General features: G+C 42.6%; 1 protein-coding gene across 5 annotated transcripts in view; it reads left to right on the forward strand.

Annotated features, from left to right (window-relative positions):
• Ptprg (protein tyrosine phosphatase receptor type G) overlaps positions 1-23,899 on the forward strand; it is a 681,254-nt gene that overhangs the window by 298,759 nt on the left and 358,596 nt on the right. The gene's annotated exons all lie outside the window — the stretch shown is intronic.

Consider the following 23,899-nt stretch of genomic DNA (forward strand, 5'->3'; position numbering starts at 1 on the left):
TTTAATCCTGTCAGTATTTCTCCTGTTGAACCCTCTGCAAACAGCTCTCCCTGTTAGGGATTTTCACCTTTGACTCAGTTAACATCTATACACGATATTTCATTGTCCCAGCGGGTGCTCCAAGAAGACAGTTAGCAGGATCTTTGGCCCCTCTCCCTGAAATTCCCAAGTCTGAGATTCTTACGTTGCTAAGTGTCAGCTTGGGAGGAGTTGTTCTGTGTTGAGAACCATTGCTTTGTGTTGGGAAGACGATGAATCGTAACAGGTGTGTTCTCCATCCTCCTGTGGAGAACAGTCACTTGCTAGCTAGCCATGGTGCTTCTGTCCAAGTGTTACTATGGCTGTTGGACTTTTGAAGAGGGACCACAGCTTCTGTGAGATTACAGGTAGGGGTAGGGTACCTCTTGGGCTATACTTTCTGGCCAGTACTGTCAGAAGAGGAAGCCATGAGGAGCGTAGAACCATGAAAAATCATATCCCAAAGGGAATCAGAGAGATTTTATTCTGGAGCTATTTTAAGTGTTCTTGCCCCCAGAACATAGATTTAGGTTACTCCAAATTCCATCTTCCAATGTGGAAGCAGTTTTATGAAGGTTTATAGTTTTATAGAACATAGGAAGTCCTAAATTAAGGCAAGTTTAAAACACATGGGTGGGTACTAAAGAGAAGTGGTCACAGCAGGATTGGTGAAGCTTTTCTGTAGGCCTAAGATACTCTCTGACAGCACTTTTAGCTTTGGGGTTGATGGAAGTCCATGGGTCTGCTAATGAAATAGATTCCAAAGTTGTTTTTGTTTTTGTTTTTGTTTTTATCTGTTAGTAAAGGGTGTTAGTTCAGGCACAGAGGTGGGCGTGGAATGGCTAATACTAGCCCACAATAAAGTAGTTAGCCAATGGACCTACAACATTGCAGTCTCCCCATGATCCTGACGTTCTAATCAGGCAACCAGTCTCTGCAAGAATGGTTCTTTTCCTGGTGCTTCTATGTGTCCTTCCACAGAAGCCAGCTCTTGGGCTAGGCTATAGTGCAATGGAGAGGCACATTCTCAGCACACCTGAGGCCCTAGGTTTTTCAGGCCCTGATTCTCATCTCTTAGATCTGCTAGCCTGTCTTACAGAGGTTGGGTTTACAGTTGAGCTAAGGATGTGCTCCAAGTTTCCCAGCTTGTAAAATCACACACTGCGAATATAAATATGTGGGATTTTGACCTTATAAACTGAGGAACAATTATCTAGATGTCTTCAGACACAGCCACTGTTTGACTCTCAAATATCACTCAGAGGGCATCTTATATGTGGAAGTCAGGTTTTTTTGTGTGTCTAAACACCTGTTTATTGGACTGGATGCTAACAGTTCAAGGAGAGGATCAGCCACGGACAGGAGCTGACACAATTGCTGTGGATGAAATTTAGGATTCTGTGACAGGATTTAGTTTTTATGTCGCACATGCCTCCTGCTGCTGAAAATAAGCCAAGGCCTGCTCTGCGGGTAAGTCCTGCCAGCTTCCAAGGGGCTGTAGCCAGATCTCAGTTTAGAAGGCATTGTATTAGCAGGTGATTCTTCTAATGAGTTCTTTGTTTCCCAAGCCCAGCTTTGGGATTGGTTTTGACAAATCTGAAAGTGAAACCATTTAGAGTTCAGCTTCCTTCACCATTCAATATCTGTCCTGCTTAACAGCCTACTTCTTTCTGTCTGATCTTAGTTCTTGTTGCTATAGCCGCATGTGCAGCTGTAGAAAGTAACACAGAGGTAATGATAATAATGTGAAGGAGGAGGAGGATGACGACAAGGACAACAATGATGATGATGATGATGACGACCACATTGATGATATGGAACAATCTTATACTTGGCTCAGTTTCCCCAAAGGTTGCATTTTACAAAACAAGAGGGGGTTGTATTACAATTTATTAACATCAATACAATCCTTGTTCTTACTCAGATTTCTGAGTTCAATTTTTCCTGAGTTGAATTCTTACATCTATGTGTATAGGTTAAGTTCTGTATAACTTTTAAGATTATTTTATTTTTACAATTTTTTGTTGTTTTCTGCTTGCATGCCATGTGCATACAGTGCCCTCAGATCTCCTGGAACTGGAGTTACTGATGGTTGTGAGCCACCATGTTCATGTTGAAATGGAACTCAGGTCCTTTGGAAAAGCAGCTGTACTTTTACAACCAAGCCATCTCTCCAGCCCCAGTGTCTATATAATCTTTAGTGTATATTGTGTGATGGGGTTGTGCCCATGACCTTACACAACCTCATCCTTAAGTCTGAGAGACCTCATCACCATGTGGTATTCAGGAACAGAGACATGATTCAGGACTGAACTATCCCTTCATGTTAAGTGTCCCTCATTGTCCCCCCTGGAAAAAACTCCTCTCCACTCATCTTTATTTCCACAACCCACCAGTTTGTTTCCATCTCTAAAACTTCAGTCACTTCAAAATAAAAACGTGACATAAACATCAAATTATAAAGTATCGGAGATTAGCTTTCTTTCATAGTTGTCACTTGGATATAATCAAAAGGCTTATGTGTATGAATGATGAATGGTGCTGGTTCCTTTTTATAGCTCAGTAATATTTCCAGGCATTGTGTCACAGTTTGATCTTTTACCTTTGAAGGACAGCTGGACTGATGAGGATAAGTGTAATAATAACCAATTATTATAGGTCAAGACGCTGTGCACCTTAGTTTGTATGGGGGGGGGTGTGAAGGCTCAAGAAAAGAAGTTTGATTGTGTGTGTGTGTGTGTGTGTGAGTGTGTGTGAGTGTGTGTGAGCATTAAGATTTCTGCCTCTGGGCATGCAGCGTGGCCCAAAGCATCCGCACCATCTGCTGAGGGTGCAGCTCTTCCGTCCTTGATTTTAAATGGGAAGTGTGAAGGCAGCTGAGCATGCTCATGGGGTCTGTTTCTGGGTAATGCTTCTGGGGCACATACACATGCCTGCACATGTGTGTGTACAAATGTGTGTGGCTGCCAGAATAGACCAAAGACAGTGCTGTGTCGGCGTAGCTGGAGTTACAGGTAACTAAGCTACTGGTGCTGGGATCCACACTTGGGTCTGGAGGAGCAGCAAGAGCTCCAGTTGCTGAGCCACAGCTCCAGCATGAGCTTGTATTAACAGCTCCTGTCTGTGTATCTTAACTCACAAAGTTACAAATGTTTTGGGTGCTGGGGAATGTTATTGTACTTCCCTATAGCACCTATGAGTTACCTAGGTTTCTGTATCTTTGACAGCCTTTGAGACTGGCATGAGGTGTTGTGGCTCTTAAGTTTTCCTCACTCCTGGGTCATCATCACCTTGTGCCTCTGCCTGTGTAATTTTTGGCTGTGTCTTGTCAGTGTCTTTTCCTCATTTTCTTTTACTGCTGAATTTTGACTCTTCTTTCTTTGTTCTAAAACCTAGTCCTTCATTGAATTAATGACTTGCTTGTTGCTTTTCTTTATTCTTAGTGAATATGTCTTCATGAATTTTTAGAGCCAATTATTTACATTTCAGCAGCTGAGCAGGTGGCTGTGTTGCTTAAAGTGCCTGTCAGCCTAAGGTCTGATCCACTGCACTGATTTAGAAGCCAGGCATGGCTGCATACATCTGTAACCCTAGACCTGCAGGATGAGATGGGATGGGGACAGGCAAATCACTGGCCAGCCAGTCTAATCGACCAGTGAGCTCCAGGCCCAGTGACAGACCTTGGCCCAAAAATAAAAGGTGGAGAGTCATGAGGGAAGACAGAGAAGTCAACCTCTAGGCTCCAAATGTACCCGCATGCAGTACGTATATATACAGTCACACACACAGTGTGTGTGTGTGTGTGTGTGTGTGTGTGTGTGTGTGTGTGTGTTGGCCCTGTCTATCACAGTTTCCTCCTGTGGATCACAGTATTGGTGTCATGTACAAGAACCATTTGCTTAGGCCTAACATTCTGAAGACTCTTTCTGCAACTTTTGGTTTTAGGTTTTAAAAGTCAATTTAGATGGATGTTTTCTGAGGTGTGGGGTTTAGGTCAGTGTTCCATTTGTCGTTTTAAGGTTTCTGCCTATGGGTGCCGAGTTCCTTCAGCACCATCTGTCTAGGATGCTGTTCTTCCATCATTAATTTTAAATCTGAAGCGTGAAGGCAGCTGAGCATACTTGTGGGGCCTGTTTCTGGGTAACCGCTTTTGTTGTACTGATTCGTGCCTGTCTTTGAACCACTGTCATCTTGTCTTCATTGATGCAGCCTTGCATAGTCTCAGTACCCCCAAAGAATGGGAGAATGGCTTTGTTTATATTCTCTGATCGCTCTCAGCTGTTCTTGGACCTGTGCTTCCCATATGAATTTTATTGTCTTGATGTCTTTAAAGACACTGTGGACACTTTGGATGAACTGCATTGATGTATATTGATGATTGATGAAGATCAGTGCATGAAGAACTGACAGCTTTACTGTGTTCACGCATACAGGTCTGCCTGGATTTCATTCACTATCTTATGGCTTTCAGCCTCCCTGTCCCTTTCATGTTTTCTTTAGTATATACCTAAGTGCTTCCTTGACTTTAGGATAATTACATAGCAGGATGCTAGGCTATGTAATATTTCCATTTATACATTGTTAATATATAGGAGTGTGGTGGATTATTCAGGTTGGTCTTCTGTTGCTGTGCTGAACCCACAATGCTTATGATCTTCTGCACTAGGCAACTTGCTTTTGTGTATTGTTACTCTAGTATATAAAATACTCTTGTATACTGCTAATACCTTCCATATTAGTAGCTAGAGCTTTGAGTGCTGGGATAAGTCACGTTAATGAGAATGGTCATTGTAGTCAAATGTGTTCTGTCTTTAAAGTTTAAATGCAAAGACATGTAGGGTTTTTTGGAGGGTGTGGGGGGCCTCTTTGTCAAATTGGATTTATTCCTCTGTTTCCTAGAGGCCTACCAGTTTTATGAATGGAGATTGGATTTGTCAAATGTGTTTTGTCTATCACTGGATAGACAAAAATCTTTATAATCTTTCTCATTTGGGCCTCTGTGAATGAACCTGTTAAGAACCTGTTTCACGTTTGTTTACTTATGTGAGTGTGTAAAAGGCATGGAACTTGATCATCAGGATTAGAAGCCAGTGCCTTTCCTGGCAAAACTATCTCATGGGTCTTTATATTTTTTTCCTAAAAACAGTATGTTGACCTCCATTCTTTTCAGGCACTGCACAGCCTCTGCCTCGTTGTTGATCCACATTTTTCTTCTTTGTCTAGCTCCTTCTTTTCCTCCTCTTCCTTCTCCTCCTCTTCTTTTCTCTTTTCTAGACTTGTTTGGCTTAAGTAAGTTACCAACAAACAGTCCACAGCACAAGTGTGAGCAAGGGCTGTTACGTGACCCAGATGAGCCATGTGTGTTCCCATCTACCTCTGACTTTTCTTACTTGAGAACAGCATGTGAAATACATCATGTTGCTTTTCTTTTATCCAGAAGTTATTGTTCCTTCCTTTCAATGGATTCTCTTGACTCACTGACCAAAGCCAGTGGAGAGGGATTTTCTTTGGATGGGCTTGGCTGCCGAGGTGGACAAATACAGAGGAATAAAAGAAGTGGAGGAAGAGTCTAATGAGAAATAGATGTGATTATATTGACTCTGAGGTTGATTAGTCTGGCCTGAATCTTGATTCTAGGTACTTCTCCTGTTGTATCTCTGAACAGCCTTCTAAATCCTCCTATTTTATTCTGTACTTTAATTTCAGTGTGGACTAATAGAAATAATGCAGGTGAGCTATAGTGCTTAAGTATCTTCCACATACTCCACAGACCATAGCTAGATCTGCTCATTTTCCTGGGCTGTGTAAGGAATATTCAACTATGGAAGCAGAATGAGAATTTAGAAGGTGATACTACAGAGATGGAATGGCTAATATTTTTACAGAGAGGAAACCGAGGGAAATTGTTTAAGGAAAACAAGCAGGCAACCCCAGAAAGTTGTGTTTGAACATATGGAGGACCTGTGAACTGGAAGTAATTTCTATCTGGTTTTGTTTTTAAAGCTCTATCCTGAGGGAGGGAGAGTATTGTCAGTTGCAGCTTTGGCAAGGGCTCAGCCGTGGTTATAACATTGCTGTCTTTCCCTGGTAAGCATGTACCTTCCAGAAGGCCTGCTAGCAATGGCGGCCCAGCCAGCTCTCACCTGTTACTGAGGTGTCAGAACCAATTCCTGTACTCTGGTTCAGTAGGTGTGGGATTGAGGGAGGGGACATCAGGATGACATCAGCATCTGGAATCTGGCAGCTATAATAACATCTTCAGTTCTGTTGCCTGCTTTGCCTGCCACCCCAGGAAATCAGTTAACCTTTGTGCACCTTTCTTGACTCAGCCTTTTGAGAGAGGCAGCATCAGGCGAAATAACTCTGACCTACTTTACATGGTTGTTGTTAGGAATTGCTTTAAAAAATGACTGCAAAGCACTTTACAAATAGAAATTGCTCTATAAATGCCGTTTTTAAAAAAATGTAATTTTCTAACACAGCTTTAAACACAAATAGTCTCGTTGAGTGTATCAGCTCAAATTACAAGTATCAAATGACATGGTGTGATGGCCAGAACTCCTACTTTCTTCTTCTCTCCCCTTTTAAGTCCCTCAAGTTGGAAGCAATCGGGACAGAGTATGAGGTTGTAATGTCTCCTTTTATCTTTATCCTCGTTAAAAATAACACTGATGCTGACCTCAACATCCACATTTTGTTTGGGTTTGTATTTTTAATAAGCTACTCCCACCAATTTGAGAATTTAATTAGAAAAGTAAATGGCTTCTTCCAATGCTGTTATGTTGCTAATTCTCCCCACCATAGCCTTTCAGTTAAAGGTTTGCTCCTCTTGTCCCCAACATGTCTGTGAATCACTTGGTAGTCGACAAATTGATGTACATCTGTAGAGTTGGCAAAAACGCCTTTAGAGCCTCTCCTCTGATACAAGTGTGTTCTGTCCTCCACTTACCCTTGAGTGCTGCCTGAAGCAGTTCAGAGGGAAACACCTACATAGCCCCCACCGGCAAGGCTAAGGCCATGTGAGGCATATTGGTACCAATGGATTTACACATTGGGGGCTAGGTTTCCACTTCAACCTTTTTGTGACATTTGTTGAGGTAGCCTGTTTGCAGGAGAGTCTGTGGTAATTCAATACATGTTACCCTGGGGTCTTGTCATATGCTGTCTTGTGATGAATAATGTGGGAGCTGGTAACATGGTTCAGTGGTGCAGTGCCATGGCATCCTCAATACCCATGTTCAGTATTCTTAGTCCCAGGGACGCAGAAATGGGAGCATTCTGGGTACTTAAAGGGCAGTCATTCTAGCTAATTCTTATAGGCTATAGGCTAGCCATTCTAGCTAATAGGTGAGTTTCATGTGCAGTGAGAGGTCCTATAAAAACAAAAACAAAACAAAGGCAGAATACTGGCTAAATAGTTACAGTATTTGCTAACCAAGAGTATGGACCTCGTTGAGGTTACCTGCAGTTTGCATCAATGCCAGTTAGGTTTGACAACTTCCCTGCAATACTCAGGCTTGGAAAGTGGGGGCCAGAGATGCCTTCATCAAGCTGGCTAGCTAGACTCCCTTGTGTCAGAGAGTTCTTGGTTCAGTTAAAAGTCTCTGTCTCCCTCCCTCTTGATCTAGCTTTCATTTTCTCTGTCTCTCTCTCCCTCCCTCCCTCCCTCTCCTTTCTCTTAGATGCACATGTACCAGAGAGAAGACATGTGCCAAAAAAGGGAGGATGATGATCAAGGAATGCAGTCAACCTCTGGCCTCCGTGCACATGTGTACACAGCCACAGGACCATGTCCATGTACTACACAAGCACACAGACATAAAGTTGAGAAAAGTGTTCTTTCAGATGCTGACCTCATAGAACTAAGTAGCCTGCTGGTTGAAACTTGGGTGCTCTTGAAAGAGAGGAGGAAAGCCAGATGTCTTATGTGGATTCCAGAGGTTGGAATAGTTTCATCTAAACCTTTTTAAGGCCTGCTACCCTAGAACTTAATTTTGTTATATATGGATTTCCTTTTGCCTCATTTCCCCTTAAGCCATATTTTGTTACCATACTTATGCACACATTCAGCTGGCACTTTTCAACAGTGGGACAAAACCTTTTAACAAAGGTTTGGCAGTTGGGTTGCAGGGAAAGACTTGTTTCAGGGTTTTGAGTTTTGGTATATAAAAGTTATCTGAAGACTTTCTGCATCTAATTACTATCCTTGTTGATAGCTTCTGCTGAGAAAATGCTCATTCTGTGTAATAATACATTGGGATCAGGTTACAATTGGAAATATGATTCCAGAAGCCCTGGGTGTGACATTCTAGGCCCTTTGGAAATTATCACGCGAATATGACTTTCCCTTACATAAGTAAAGTGTGTACTGATTCAGTAGGAAAGTGCACATATGCAGATAATGCATAGTGTGAGCTCCCTCGCACCACCAAGCTCCTGTGCACAGCTACAGGAACATGTACAGAAAGAAACAGGGTGAGGAACGTTAGAACAGGGTTTGGTTGCCATATGTCCATGGAGAGAGGGCTGAGTATGGCTAGGACCCCAGGCCTTGACAGCACCAAGCCCCAGGCCTTTTCACACGGTTTCTGAGATTAACCAATTGGCCAAGTGCTCACCTATTGTGGGCTCTTCTTCCTAGGGTCTGAGAAGTTCTGTTGAAAAGAAATTCAAGACCACAGCTTATAGATTGACTGTTCCTTTTCTAATGTTTTGAGCCATTGATATTGTTGCCAGAGACTATATATATATATATATATATATATATATATATATTCCTTCCCCCATGTCCTCTCCCCTTCTCCTCTGAAAGGGTGGGGATCTCCTGGATATCCCCTGACGCTGGCACATCAAGTCTCTTCAGACGCTGGTTGTATCTTCTCCCACTGAGCCCAAACAAGGCAACCCAGCTAGAAGAATGTATCCCAAGTACAGGAACAACTTTTGGGATAGTCCTTGCCTCAGTTGTTCAGGTCCCACATTAAAACCATGCTGCACATCTGCTACATATGTGCAGGGAGGCTAGGTCCAGCCCAGGTATGCTCTTCGGTTGGTGGTTTAGTCTCTGAGAGCCCCAAGAGATGCAAGAGTTTTGACAACTGGAGCAATAAATTTTTGCTGAAAACACATTTTAAAGTCTTTCACCCCACCTCCATGAAGGTTTGTTTCATATAATGAAAACTGATGAAAAAAAAAAAAAAAGGAGTCTTAAAAGATGTCTCTGGCCAATCAGTGTATCCAGTAGGTAAGCTCAAAGTTGAGTGGAGACTCTGTCTCATGAAGAAAGACTGAAAACTTCAGTGGACGTTGACCTTTGCCCTGCATGCGCACATAAAGACAGACACATAGGAATGAGAATGCCTACTGTGGTATCGAGAGAAGGAAAGGCCCCACACCTGGGCTAGCCCTGTGATGTTTTCTTCTGTCTTCCAGGCTAATTGAAACTATTTTCTGCACATCTATCAGAGAAAGAGGACTAGATGGAAAGATATTAAGTGTGTTTGTGTAGTGTGGTTCTAGCTCATAGCAGTGTTGCTGGCTGTAACACAGGAACTTGGAAATCAGGTTCTTATTGTCTCCAGGAAACTAATATAATTCATTGAGCCTTAGTTTCTATCATATATATTTGGAGACTTTGTTTGAGACAGAGTCAAGGAGTTTAGGCTAACCTTGAATTCCTGTGCTGTGTAGCAAAGGCTAGCTTTCAATTCCTGATCCTCTTGTCTCTATATCCCAAGTGTATCATCACATTCAAGAATATACTGATTATAGGAACTATTGTTCACACTAAGAAGAAAACTTATTTTTATTTAAGCTTTATGGTTTGGCTAAGATACTATCATTATAGTATCTTTCCCAATTCAAGATAGATATAACTTGTAGAAGATCCATTGTTTTATAAATTTATAAGACTCAAGCCGGGCATAGTGGTACATGTTTTTAATTCCAGTGGTGGGGAGTGACAGGCAGGCAGACCTTTGTGAATTTCTGGCCAGCCTGGTCTACATAGTGTGTTCCAGGACAACTAGAGCTACATAGTGAGACTTTGCCTCTAAAAATCATAAATGAATGAATGGATGGATAGATAGATAGATAGATACACACACACACACACACACACGAACTTGTGGGGCTCCCAGTGGTGTAACTCCTTTAACACAATGTTCTTGATTGTTTACTTTACCTCTGCTCCCTTCCCCAGTGGCTTTTCCTTCGACTTGGCTAATCTTTACACTGCACGGAAGATATATCTGCAGAGCTCTACTCACCTCTGATCCCGCAGTAGGCAGTAATGATAGACATCCCTTCCCCTGTGGGCTAGCAGTCACCCCTCAGCTTGGCTCTTCCTCCTCCAGGGATGTGCTGCTTCCTGTGTCCTTTTGCGGTGTGTTGGCAATGGGTCCACAGGGAAGGTCTTCACAGTGTTCAGTCTCATCACCCAGGGGTGCACCCTGTTGAACCTTATACTCTGGGTAAGCTGAAGACAGACCTTGCTGCAGAGGACCCTGCCGTGCCCCATCTCCAGACCTTTTTGAGCATGCTGTTCATAGCAACATGTGGAAGCTGCCCCTTCCCTGGTGCCTCTCACAGGGCTCCCGCTGGGATGTGCTTTGTTTCTTCACCTCCCCCGTGGTATGCTCCTTCTTCTTCTCCTTCAGCACATGCGCAAATTGCAGTCACATGCATAATAATCTCATAAGAAGGCCTAGTGAACAATGATTGTAGGCCAAGAATTCCTGTTTCATGAATTCACAAGCATATTTAAAATACCCTGCTACCTGCTCTAGTGCTTTGGGGTCCAAAGTCAGGATGCATGTCAGTAGGATACCATGAATGTGTTGGATAGAGTGTTGGTTCACATCCCAGGCAAAGCAAAGCAAGATGCTGTTTAGAATGGCGTGTGAGTTTTAGCTTATAACTTCTTAATTTCTGGAATTTTCCGTTTAATAGTTTCAGACCATGGTTAATAGAAGTTAGCAAACTGTAGAAAGCAAAGGGCAGCCAAGTGGTGGTGGTGGTGGTGATGTCTCTAATCTGAGCACTCAGGAGGCAGAGGCAGGTGGATCTCTGTGAATGTGTTCAAGGGTAACCTTTTCTACAGAGTAAGTTCCAGGATAGCTAGGAACCCAGTCTTAAAAAGAAATGAAGAAGAAAGCAAAGGCATGGATAAAGAAAGGGTGGATCTTGGACCTTATGGTCTAGTTATGTGATGGTCTATGCCTGCTCTGTTGCTTTCTGATTTTATTAATATGAAACAAGGACTCAAACTCCAGTGCCCTTTACTCTATTCTCCTTTTTATCTGTGCCTGCCTCTCTTGTCATGTTTCTAGACCGACGAGTGTGTCAGCCAGCAGCATGAATGCCATTCAGACATTGGCAGCAAGAGTTGCTTCTGTAAATAGTTTCTTCACATCTGGGTGTTGAGTTTCCTTGGCTGGGGCTGAGGGAATCAGGAACACTGGGTATCATTTTCCCTACAGTAGACAGGTCCAGCTCTGGGACTTCATCCTCTTCCATGGTATAACCTTGTCCTGCCTCTGTTGCTTCTGTGTATGTAGAGCTTCAGTAGCCCAGAGCAACTGGGGAGCCCTCCCTGGCCTTAAGCTTGCCAGTACTTGAAACTGGGCCTTGTTTCTTTCTCTCAAGAAGAAGCTGAGGGTTTTTTTTAGCACTCAAGAGACTGTGAAACTGTGTGCCAAGAGAAGAGAGTGCAGACAGCCTGTTCTCTGCCTGTCCAGCAGGGACCAGCGGTTTCTGCTGGAGTGCCTTTGATATCTAGTAATTGTACATGTACCAGCCCAAGCTGATGTGGGCATGCTGACCCTGGGAGAGAGCAGGACACACTCGTGTCCTCCTAGCATGCATACAGTGCTTCTCACAGGATCCAAAAACATCCTGTCAGTTCTTGGAGGCCTCAGGCTCCTAGCTACCTGGTTTTGTGGTCAGATTTCTGCTTCTTATATAATCCCTGAGTACACAGCTGGGCTTTTTACTACATTGAAATTTTTACTCAAACCGTAATGTTGGCTTTCTAAAGACATGTCAGTCCAGTCTGTAAAAGCCCTGAAAGGCATTTATATGAACACTTAGCATTTAAAATTTCATATATTTTTTCCTTTAGTTGACAAAAAAATGGCTGAGCAATTTTTACCCTAGGGTTTTACACTATTACAGTAAGTTGTTAAATATTACGGAGGAGGAAGGAATCTTCTATTTTAAGTAAAAGAGCTTTCCCATCCTTTCTGCCCTCTACACCTCTCCCTGGTCTCCCCCTTTCTCCCCTCTCCCCTTCAGTGTTTTTTGGATAAAAGATAAAAAAATCTCAGAGAATTTGTGGAAGTCAACCTCAGGTTCGGATGTTGGCCCCGTTTGTTGTGTATTCACTCTTGCTATGGTTTGAACAACAGGCATGGCTCTCATAGTTGTTAGAAAACCTTTAACACAGTCACTAGAAATTACAGGAAAGTTGGAGGAACTTTCCTCTATGTCTGTGTCCCCTTGACACTTTCCTTTGAAAGGGAACACAGGTCATATCAGAACATTTACGTCATACCGTGTATCCCAAAGGTGTCCTGGATTTCAAAGGAACTATTGTTATGAGAAATTCTCGTAGATTTTTTTTTTTTTTTTTTTGGATTTCATTTAGCTCTAGAATTGATTTTAACAGAATTAAGTTTGGAGAGTGTATTTTGTTGTTTTATTTTGTTTGTTTTGGCCATAAGTTTATATCTAGAGAAAATATGACTGCTAATGCTTTTTAAAGATATTTTGATATATTGTATTTGTTTACATATGGAATGTGTTAGATTGTGGAAATCTAACATGTCTTTGTTAGGTTTCTGTTTAATTTTTTCAAAGATATTCATTTGACATGGATTAAATGTGTGGCCCAGCAAGTGTGGAGCTTACTGTGTAGACCAGGGAGCTACACGTTCGCCTGCTTCTGCTTCTGCAGTGCTGGGGTGAAAGGCTCGTGTGAGTTAAGCTTTCAGAACTCTCTCAAACCAACTGTTGTCCTGGAGGAAACATGTAGAAATGTGTCTCAAATTTCTATTTGGAAAGAGTTAGTTTCCTTTCTTTACAGAAAACAGAATTAATTGAACAAAAAAGTAAGCACATTTGAGTTGAGCATTCTCAAACATACGAAATCTGGAATCATTCCTCGGAAGCATGACTTGGGACGATCGGGGTGGGTGGGTGGGTCCACTGTATGCCCCTCCTCCTCTTAAAAACAATTGGCTCCTTAGTAAGAAACTTTACAGAATGTTAGCAGCTGTTAGCCAGACTTTTACTGGGTGTGTGCTTTGTGAGCATCCAGTTTTTGGACTTGAAGATACCCCAAAGCTTTCTAATATTTCCAGTATCCCAAAACTCTCACTATGGATTGGCATGCCTGCCTCCATGACCATGGAAGCCGTCACTAATCACTCAGGCAGTCTGGCTGGCAGAGCCCAGATGTGTCTAATTCTTCTCAGCTGCATGGCAAGCTTCCTCTGAGCCCTGTCGTAATTGATAAAACTGATTTCTGTCTTTGAATAAGAACATTTTCATCAAAGATCCTCTTAACGGCACAACCTTGTTCCAAAGGGAATCTGGGGGAAACTTTTTTTAGTGACTAAATTTCTAGTAAAAAAGATAAGGGCCACACCCAGCAGAAATAAGAGCAAGGTAGAGCCAGAGGACCCTGGGGTGATGGAGTCCACAGGGTCAGAGACCACTGAGAGGGCACAGTTGCTCTAACTTCATCTAAAGGAGTCCAGTCTGTTGGACAGGTCATCCCCCTTGAAGTCGTGCTTAGAAACTGTTTCCTACCTAACTTTTGAGCAGAGACCAAGGTATAGGTCTGAATCGACATTTCAAGCTGGTATTTCAGAAATGGAAATAATGTTGTAAAAACTGTCCAGTCATTGACCTTTCAGCCGCAGTTCAGCACACGAGCCTTGGATAGCATAGTTAGATTTTGAGTGACTTAGAACTAGCAGTTCAAAGGCCAGAGTGCTAACTGTGAAACCTTGGGGTGTGATTGGAAGTTCAGTCTGATATAATTTAGTAAGTTGGCACAATCATAAGCCCTGGGAACTTCTGCCTTTGTATTTCTCTGGGACAGGAGTTAAGAAACCAAACATGAGTCAGTTGTGGTGGTCCACACCTTTCGTCCTCAGCACTGTCAAGGCAGCAGAAAAGTTCTAGGACAGCAACGGCTACATAGTACCTGTCAAATGGATGGATGGATAGATAGATAGATAGATAGATAGATAAAATAAAAATGAAATAAGAAAGGAAAGCAAGCAAGCATGAGTTATTTTTGCTACATGCATTTAGACATGTGTGTGTTGTGAGGTAAAAGTTGCTACTACATATCTAAACAAACCTAGCCGGAGTAACCTGAAGGAGAGCGGGCATCAGTGAGCTTCCTGTGATTGCTGGGTTTAACTCCTGCCCCGGCTGCTGCTGCCCTTCAGTCTCCGTCCCTGGCCTGACTGGACACCGAGTTGATGGTGTGAGGCGCCAGACAGGTTTTGAGTTCTTGCCCTTGTCACCCCAAGAGAAGTTTCCTGCTAATGCTTTCAGTGACACGCCCTTTCCCTACACAGTGATGGGTTTTCCAGAAACTCTAAAGAGGCTTAACCTTTTCCCCAAATAGAAACACAGTGGGTCATTCTACCCACTTTAATAACAGGTAGTTATCTTAATGGAAAACCTTTTCTTGGATTCAGTTTTTGGCCAACTTTGAGATCATTTTTGGAGCACATTAGAGCCCACGTGCTCAGATGGAGCTCTTCTGTGTGAAAGATTTGAAAAGGATCCGCCACAAGCTGAGTGAGATTCCTGTTTGAGATCCCAAGCAATGCTGAGATGCACATGTGGTGGCACTGGAGAAAGTGGTGCACCAGCTGAGTGGACCCTGCCCAGCTGACCACGGCAGAACGCTGTCACCTCAGGGTTTCAGCTCTGACTGTGGTTTAACTGTGAAGAGTAGTAAAGCAATACTGACTCAAACGATTGGAAAATACATGAACTTCATAAGAGGAAGAGAACGGTAAGAATGGTCTCCATAATGTTCACGCGCCCTGAGACACCAATGAGATTTTCTTTGCTGATAAGGATTAAAGTTGGTTTCCTGGTCAATGGGGCATTTAATTTAGAAACTATACAGTGGGGTGTGTGATCATGCCTTTGACCCTGGCACTCAGAGACAGAGGCATTCCTGTAAATTCGAGTCCAGCGAGGCCTACACAGTGAGCTCTGGGTCAGCCAGTGCTATGTATTGAGACCCCATGTTACACAAAGAAAAATAAAGAGATTGGAGGGAGCCCAGTCAGTTCCACACTTGGCATGTAACCCTAGGGGACCCAAGTTTCCTCCCTAGCACCCACATGAAGAAGCCCTGGGTACTTTGTGCTGGGGATATTGGTGATCTGCAGCCGTGCCTGGGAAGCTAGTCTAGTCTCATTGGCAAGCCCAGATCCCAGTGAGAGGCTACCTCAAAAACCAAGGGGGAGGCTATGCCTAGGGTTGAACTCTGACCTCCGGGGGGGGGGGGTCACACACGAGCACAAACAGGAACACACAAAGTATAGGTGTCAAGTTCAAAGGGTTTAGACAGTGTGTTTTTCATGGGGTGTTGCCTCTTGCAGAGTAAAGCTACTCTCTGCGCTTATTTTCTTTGATTTCCTTTCCTTTTTTTGCTGAGATCCCTTTTACCCACAGACACTCACTGCTAATGTGTTGCTTTATGTGGTGTTTTGTGTGTTCTAGATCATGATGTCTTGTTTCTCATTTTATTCAGAACCGTCTTCTGAGGTCTGTCTGAATTACGTCATTCTTGCTCATTACCTTTGAGTAGTATGTAGTGTTCTCTGTATTCGTCCACTTTTCCTCTTGTGTTTAACTCTTCCCAGCGTGAAGAGTCACCTTGGCTGTCTACATCTTTTGCTTCTACTCACAGTATTACATGAGCATCTTTATACTTAATATCCCCTGGATTTGTGTATAAAAGGATATTTCATTAGAGTTGTATGTATATGTATGTGACTGTGTATTTGTATGTGGGAGTGTGTGTATATGTGATTTATATAAGTGTGTGTGAATGTGAGTGCATTATATATGTGTGAATACACATGTACATGTATGTGAGTGTGTGTGTGTGTTTTTGTGTACCTACAAATATCCATATATCTATCCCAAATTGCATTTCTTGAATTTTTGTTGAATTAATGAATTTTACATATGTACTGAATTGGATTCTGAGCTCGTGAATTCCAGCAATATCTGCTCCCTAGTATGACTGAGCAGTCTTCTGTGTTATCAGTCCACCTTGCTTCATGTGTGGCTGTGGAAGAACCAGTACATGTATCATGGGCAGCAAGTGCTCCCCCTTCCCATCTCTGGACTTAAGGCGGCTCAGTATTACAGCTGCATTATTTTCTGCTCTAGCCTCTTTTTTCTAGTTTAAGTATCATCTTTGTTGTACGTTCATTTTCTCAACCGAATTGGTTGTGGGTGAAGACCATTGCTGTGCTCAGTGTGGACTTGGCAGCCATGAAGTTCCCTGTAAGATCACCCTGTATCTGACCTTTTTGGCTGTGCCTTGCCTTTGTCCTTGGCCTTGTTCCTCACTTCCTTTCTTCAGATCAGCGCTGGCATTCTTGTGAGGCAGCCAGGGACAGACTGCCCAAGCTCTGTGGGATCACTGTCTAATTTGAACTGCCATTGGCTTCCAGCGGCACTTGGAAGCAAGGCTGAGCATCTTGGGGATCTCAGGTTCTTCCACAGGAGATGACCTTTGACTTGTGGTCTTCCTGTTTTAGCTGCTTTCTGGAGTGTGACTGCCCCCGCCCTCTCACCCCACACCCCCACTGCTACTTCCATTTCCCATGCATCTTCAGCTTTGGTTTGTGCCCCATAGCTATCTTCATTACCTCCTTCAATGTTTTTTTCTACACTCTATTTCTGTAAACTAATAATTAATATATTATGTGTTTAAAGATAAAAAGGAAGTGGAGAGCTGAGGTAGGTCTCTGGTGAACTGCAGAAGGCTAGAGTCCTGTGCCTTTATTGCTTCCTAACATCTTCCATACCAGTTACTTCTCCTCTCCCTGTGCTCAAGTACTCAGTTTGAGGATACAGTCCATCACAGCAGGGACTTCAAGGCAGCAGGAGCTTGAAGCAGTTGGGCACAATGTATTCACAATTCAGGAAAAGTCAGTCTTATGCTCTGCTGGCTTTCTCCTTTGTACAGTCTATGAAGAAAGTGCTGTCTACTCAGAATGAGGCAGCCCATCTCCATTAACCTAATCAAAGAAGTCCCTTGCTGGCCTGCCCAGAGGTTGCCCACATCTAGACAACCCCTTAGGGATATGGTACAGGTATTTGGAGATCTTGTCAAGCTATCAATAAATTAACCATTAAATATCCATAGCACAAGGATATCCCAAGGGATAAAAGTGTTTATGAGGTAACTACTAGTTAGCACTTTGACTCCCATGTAACATTAAGACCAACATATTCCAATGAGCCTGCTTTTCATTTTGTGTTTTACAGTTAGTATATAAATACATTTCGTTGCAAATTTCTTGTGGGCTGAATATATATGTGTCTATTAAATATATGTATCTTTCTGTTAGAGTTGCCTACGAGTGTATTTTTAATGGGATATGTTATTCATGTCTTTAGCAAAAATGCTATTACGCACTATGGTGCTTTGTCATGGTTTGTCTAATTATTTCCGTATGTTGAAGCGTTGTTTTCAATTTCATTATTTTTTAATGAAATGTAATATTTTTTTGGTCTAAATGACCACCCCCCCTCCTGGTTATTTCTTTGAAATTACTGCTATTGAACAGTTCTTATTAAAAGCTGCAGGATCATTTAGGAAGATTGAAGCTGAGTTCATGGCTGGTAGTGTATGCCTGTTTATCTTGTGCCCCTCCAGAATTGGGTTTTATAATTTCATTGTGTCTTAATAGCCCTGAAGTATAACTTTAAAGTTCTTCCTATTTGTGTTTCTTTCCCTGCTAGAAAGTCTGATTTTGACCCTCGATTTCCTCTATTGCCCCTGCGCTCTCTGATGCCCTCCTCGGGTCTCCAGATCATCTTTCTGTGAGTTCTACAGAGATCAGGGAGCCAGAATCTAGCCTGACCGTACCCAGCTTTGTCTTGTTTGTGGTATTTTTGGAGCCTCACAGAAGGCACTTCTAAAAGTATTCTTTGATTCTCTGAGAAAATGTGTGGCAGTCAAGAGTCAGCCTGGGATATCCTGCTTCTTTAGAAGTGCCATGTGGTCACTTTTCCCATGCCTAAGTAGTGATGGCTGGCATCAGTTGTCTACAGAGCTTTGCATCGAACACTCAGCTCTTCACATGGGAGTACGTGTTCTTGGTTCTCCTTTAAGTGTAAAATTTATTTATGCAGAATCATTTAGCATTTGCACACCGACTCAAAAGGCAGAGCTTCACTTACTCAATTACCCTTTAATGTAAATGGAAGAAGAAAAGGAAAGGGAGGCAGGGAAAAGTTGCATCAGGGTTTGTCATTATGATTGATTTCTGGGTGCAGAAGGCTGGCCATCTTTTCCAAAACTTTCATGGCTGTTTTTTGATCTCTTGCTTTTTTGTTTGATAGACTTGAGTAATCTGCATAGTTTTGATATTGAATTCCCCTTATTCTTGTCAACTGGGAGCTAGGTTTGGGAGGCTGGTATTTCTTTATTCTCTGTGCAGTTAGGAGTTTCTTCTGAAGCATTTAAAGTATGTAAAGTCTAGAAGCATTTCAAGAGGAGTTTGATATGGGTATTTTCCTTTGCTGGGAGGCAAGAGACTGCCTGGGTGTGAATCAAGTCAAAGCTTGTTGTTTAGGTTTGAAGTTGTTTATATATATAATTAATGGGAACTTTTCCATGTAAGAGAATACATATATATATATATATATATATATATATATATATATATGGCAAGGTCTTCACTGTGGAAGAGCATCAGCCATGGGTGCCCTTGCTCACTGCTTCGGGGGGCAAGGACCACCTTTCTCTGCTTCATTTAGCCATCCTATGGGTGTGATTTTTGCTGTCACTCATGGCTTTCCAGGTCTTAGATTTCTGTGTGAATTTCTTTTCCTTCATTTATTATTTTGCCTCTGTGGTTTTCTCTAAGGGTTATTTGAAATCCTGTGGTGTGCCCCAGTTTATAGCATATTCCTTTGCAATACACACTCTTGGCTTGACCTGTTACTCAACTTCATTAACTTAAAGTGAGTTACTCATCTGTTGCCACTCTCTAAAAAAGAGAGCTTCCTGCTTTGAGTTCTTCACGAAGCTTTCTTCTTGCCCATGTGGGTGTCCAGTTTGACAAAGCTCTGTGAGTGGAGACTCCGTGAGTGGAGAGGCATGGTCTTCGAGAACAGTTCCACTCCCAGAGATCAGTACAAGTTTGTGAAATAGTCTCTTTTGTTTTTCCTTTAGCAAAGAAGAAAAAAAAGTGTCCTCTTTCAGCCTAATTGAGTGTGTTTCAGAATGAGCTCACAAAGACTCTAGCTTATTTCCTATCTGAATTGAAAGTGTTGTTCATAGAATTGCTTTTTGTTTCTATCCATGTCTCTTCAGTAGTTCATGGCTCAAATGGGCTATGACTTCAGGCTCGTGGTCCTATAATTGACACCTTCATCAAAATCAGATCAAGGTCAGAATAAAGTTTGCACTGGGCTCCAGCCCTTTCACTTCCTTTGACCCACTTTCCCCCTGGTGGGAAGGAGTCATTTGACTTGATTGACTATCTGCATTTTGACTATCTACATTGTGACTCCACATTGGTTGCCAGAGTAAGATAAGGAAGTTCAGTGATGTTCTCTGGCTGGCTTTCATACTTTGAGACCGATATCCAATGCGTCTCCCTGGGAGACTTTACATTTCTGCTGCCTGCTCATTTTCTCAGAGAAACGCTTGTGGGACTCAGCTGGATTTGATAGCTCCTTCCCATCTGGTAGTCATCAGTGGCTCTTTCTCTCTCCTGCTATGAATACAGCAGTGTGGGCAGCAGATAGATGCCCAAGCTCCATGTTTTCATGTTCCAGGTTTAAGCATCTGAAACTATTCATAAATTAGTCAGTGTGGTCTTTATGAAGAATGTTCTGAAATGACTTTTGTTTTTGTCTTTTGTTGGCGTCAGACGTCTGCTCAGCTTCTTTAGCTGTGGCTCTTTCCTAGTTTATGACCAGGAAGTAAACTAGGATCATAGAGAAAAGGCCCGAGTTTATCTTAGAGGACAGGAAGGCTATGGAAACCGATAAATGGCCTACCCCTCAGCAGGAGGCTGGGTGCAGGCACAAGGGCCATGTGGGAATTGATGGCTGTGTATTTACCCTTCCCTCCAAGCATTTGCACATTGGCTGTGAACTCTGAAGAAGGCAGGGTTTTGAAAATCTTAAGAGAACCAGATCTATGAATCCTCTCTTCCTAATATCAGTCACCCACTTTCCCAGTTCTGAATTTTTCAGAGACTCTCAGAAAGCAGATCTCCCTTGTCCTCTGTTGGCATGGGTGTGGTAGTGGCGGAGGAGGGAGCTGAGGTCCTGATTAGCGTGCAAGTGTTCATGTATCTTTACTGTTTTTAGCTTGGAGGCCTTGGAGTTGGAGGCAGGCGTTGTTCTGCAATTAGAGCTGTGAAGCGCATCTTGTTTGTTCCTTGTCTTCTTATTCCTTCGGTCTGTTTCTAGAGAACAACACAGTGAAATTTACAGAGCTGTTACAGGGGCTGCCTTTGGAGGGTTGGTAGAGTGAGGTCTTACAGGGACTTGCTTCCTTTGGAGGGTCAAGTGAGGTCTAAAAAGTGGGTTGTATTTTTCAGATATTCACATAAATGGAGACCAATTCTCTAAGAACACAGCACAGTAGGAGGTTTTGTTGGAGCCTGGAAAGCACCATATATCAATTGATTCAAAATCAGATGCTTTTGGCCAAGTGCAGTGACTCACACCTTTAATTCTGACACTTGAAAGGCAAAGGCAGCTGGGCCTCAGTGAGTTCAAGGCTAGCTTGAGCTACATAGCCAGTCCCAGGCCAGCTAGAACTACATGGTGAGACCCTGTCGTAAACAAATAAGCAAACAAAATTAGCATTGTGTCTATAACTCTTGGCCATATTGTATCCAATTTGAAGCTCTAGTTTACAATTCCATACCTAGCTGTAGCAGGTTCCTATGTAATGAGCTAGGGCCTATGTGACTTAGGACAGGAGAGAATAGTTGAGGCCAATCAACTATTGCTTCTTCGGAGGGGAAAGCATACAGAGAATTATTAAGTCATATTTAACTACTGTGACCATTTAATCCCTCAGCTCAAATGGAATCAGCATTGTTAGCCTCTGAGGAAGGCTAATTTACCCTTTTGTGAGGAAGCTGTTCTAATGTTCTCTTGCAACATTAAAAATGTGAAAAGTTGGATATATGTGTTTCTTTGCAAATGGAATTTTTCACAGGATTCAACTCATTTTGGCTGTGTGTATAAAGTCATAGTATCTGATGAAAATATTGAGTCAGACAAAAGGGCAGTGCTCCTAAAGTTAACCTCAGTAACCAGTTCATCGTAGCCACCAGATAACTTTGAAAATCATAATTTCAATAGGACTTGGCACTCGTGAGTCTGCTTGGAAACCTCTCCCCCATGCACAGAGGCTGGGTGGCAAAGGCAGCTTTATTTCTTTTAAAAGCTTTGGGGGGGAGGCGCGGGTGAAGAAAACTTAAGACTGGTGTTTATGTTACTTACACGTACTCTGTATTCTGATCATTATCTATTTTTAATTTCTAATGTGTCCTGACTTCTAATCTTATATAAATCCTTCCATAGTAGTCAGCCTTCAACCTAGAGAATGCCTGAACTTGAACACAGTATGGAACTCCCTGACCACTGTGAGTTCTTTTGTGCTTCCAAATCTGTCAACATCCATAACCAGTACTAAGTTAATATATTCGTATAATTATAGTAAAGCTGCTTTGGTCTTGGACTTTGGTATCATGACTGAGAACTACTTAGATATAAGCACTGCCACACTGTAACAACCTAGAGTGTACTGAAGAACTAATAGGCAGCGTATACATCACAGTGTTGCTGGATGAAGGGAGGATTCACGTGGTGGCAGAAGAGGGCAAATGGAATGAAGTGAGACTTCACTCTATTGCTCAAAATAGCACTTAACTTCTGCTAATGTATATTTCCTTTTGGAATGTCCATGTAAGGTTTTAGAGGTGTGCTTGACACAGAGGAGTAAAGTGTTGAAATCAAAGCTGAGCCTGAGACGAAGTACTGCATGAACTCGATTCTCCTACCAGCCATGAGATGCAGGCACCCATATCATGTCCGTATTTAAAGTGAAGTGTGTGAGCCATAGGAATGTTAAATACAAGGCCTTGGTGTTAGTTAACTGGTGTGTGGCATATCACTTTCTACACTAGATCTCAGGTGGGTTTTTAAAATGGTTTTTTAAATGACATTTTTTATTAGTTCGTGGACAGTTTCCTAGTGTGTATAATGCAGTTTGATCATGTGCACATCCCAGTTCCCCATCCACTCCCTCTGCATCTTATTCTCAGTTCCCTTTCTGTCTTCATGTCCTTTTTAATGACCTGCCATGAATTTAATTAGGGACAGGAAGTTTATTTTAATGAATGTGATACACACACACACACACACACACACACACACACTTATGCTAGCATGGAGACCAACAGACAATATCCAGTGTCATTTTCAGAAAGGCTGTTCACTTCCTTTGAGACATGGTCTCATTGGCGTCAAGCTCACCGAGTAGAGTAGACTGGGCCACACAACCTCTAGGATCAGTAAGCCCTTGGCTTTGGGATTATGTGTGCCACCAAACACAGAGTGTTTTAATGTGTGTCTGGGAACCAAGATTGGGTCCCTGTGCTTCTAAGGCAGGCTGTCTTCCCATGACTCAGATTTTAAGCTCTTAGCCATTGCTTATCAAACCGTGCCTAGCTGTCTCCTAGGCAGAAGTCAGAAGACAGCAAGCCTTGAGCGGATGTTCAGTGGTAACCTTTTCGTGACAGGTTTTGTTTGAATTCTCAGCTTCTCTTGGGAAGCTTTCGACCTGTCTTTGTCCTGGTGATGGAGGGCTGGGATGCTCTGGAATCAGCTGGGCTAGTTGGTGGCAGATGCATTTTGGGTCAAGGTGGCAGCCAGTTCTTTCTGGGCCTCCTGCAGCTGTTGAGACAATATGAGTCTGTGTGGTGGAGGTCTGCCAAGTTAGGCTCTCGGCTCCTCATTATGCTTTGGAACTCACACTTCCCACAACCCCCTTGCCCTGCAGTGGCTCACATCAGTGCATTGCTATGTCGAGCTGAATAATTCGCAGCATTTAGCACTTAAATTGGCTCATTGCAGACAATCCAATTAGAATAAAGTCTATTATCGTTTTGGTACCTTGGAATGAAATGGAGTGTTTAAGCGATGAACATGCCACATTGCCTGGCAGTTGCTTCTTGTCTAACTCTTCCTTGTCTTGCAGGTTCTCTGCATCTTGTTAAAATGACACCCTCCACGGTGTGAGCCATGCATGAAGTTTGGTGACACACCTTTCTCCAGATACAGGCATAGGTATCTGGAAGCTCCTTGGAGTTAAACAGATAGCTCTTAAATCATAGTTACTTGTCCTACTACAAAGGGGCATTTCATGAAGGTCACTTTTCGTGTGGAAGTCAAGAATCCAAGCAGACATGGTTAAAGGGGTAGTAGGTTAGTAATAATAGACCATGGAGCTTAGAAATGGCTTGTATGGAATTTGGCAGAACGATCAATTTATAGAGACCTTGTATTATCAGTAGAGAGACCATCCAAGAAACATGCTGAGCTGAAAGCTCTGGATTATCCAGTC

The sequence above is a fragment of the Mus caroli genome, chromosome 14, assembly GCF_900094665.2.
Source record: "Mus caroli chromosome 14, CAROLI_EIJ_v1.1, whole genome shotgun sequence".
Taxonomy (NCBI): Eukaryota; Metazoa; Chordata; class Mammalia; order Rodentia; family Muridae; genus Mus; species Mus caroli.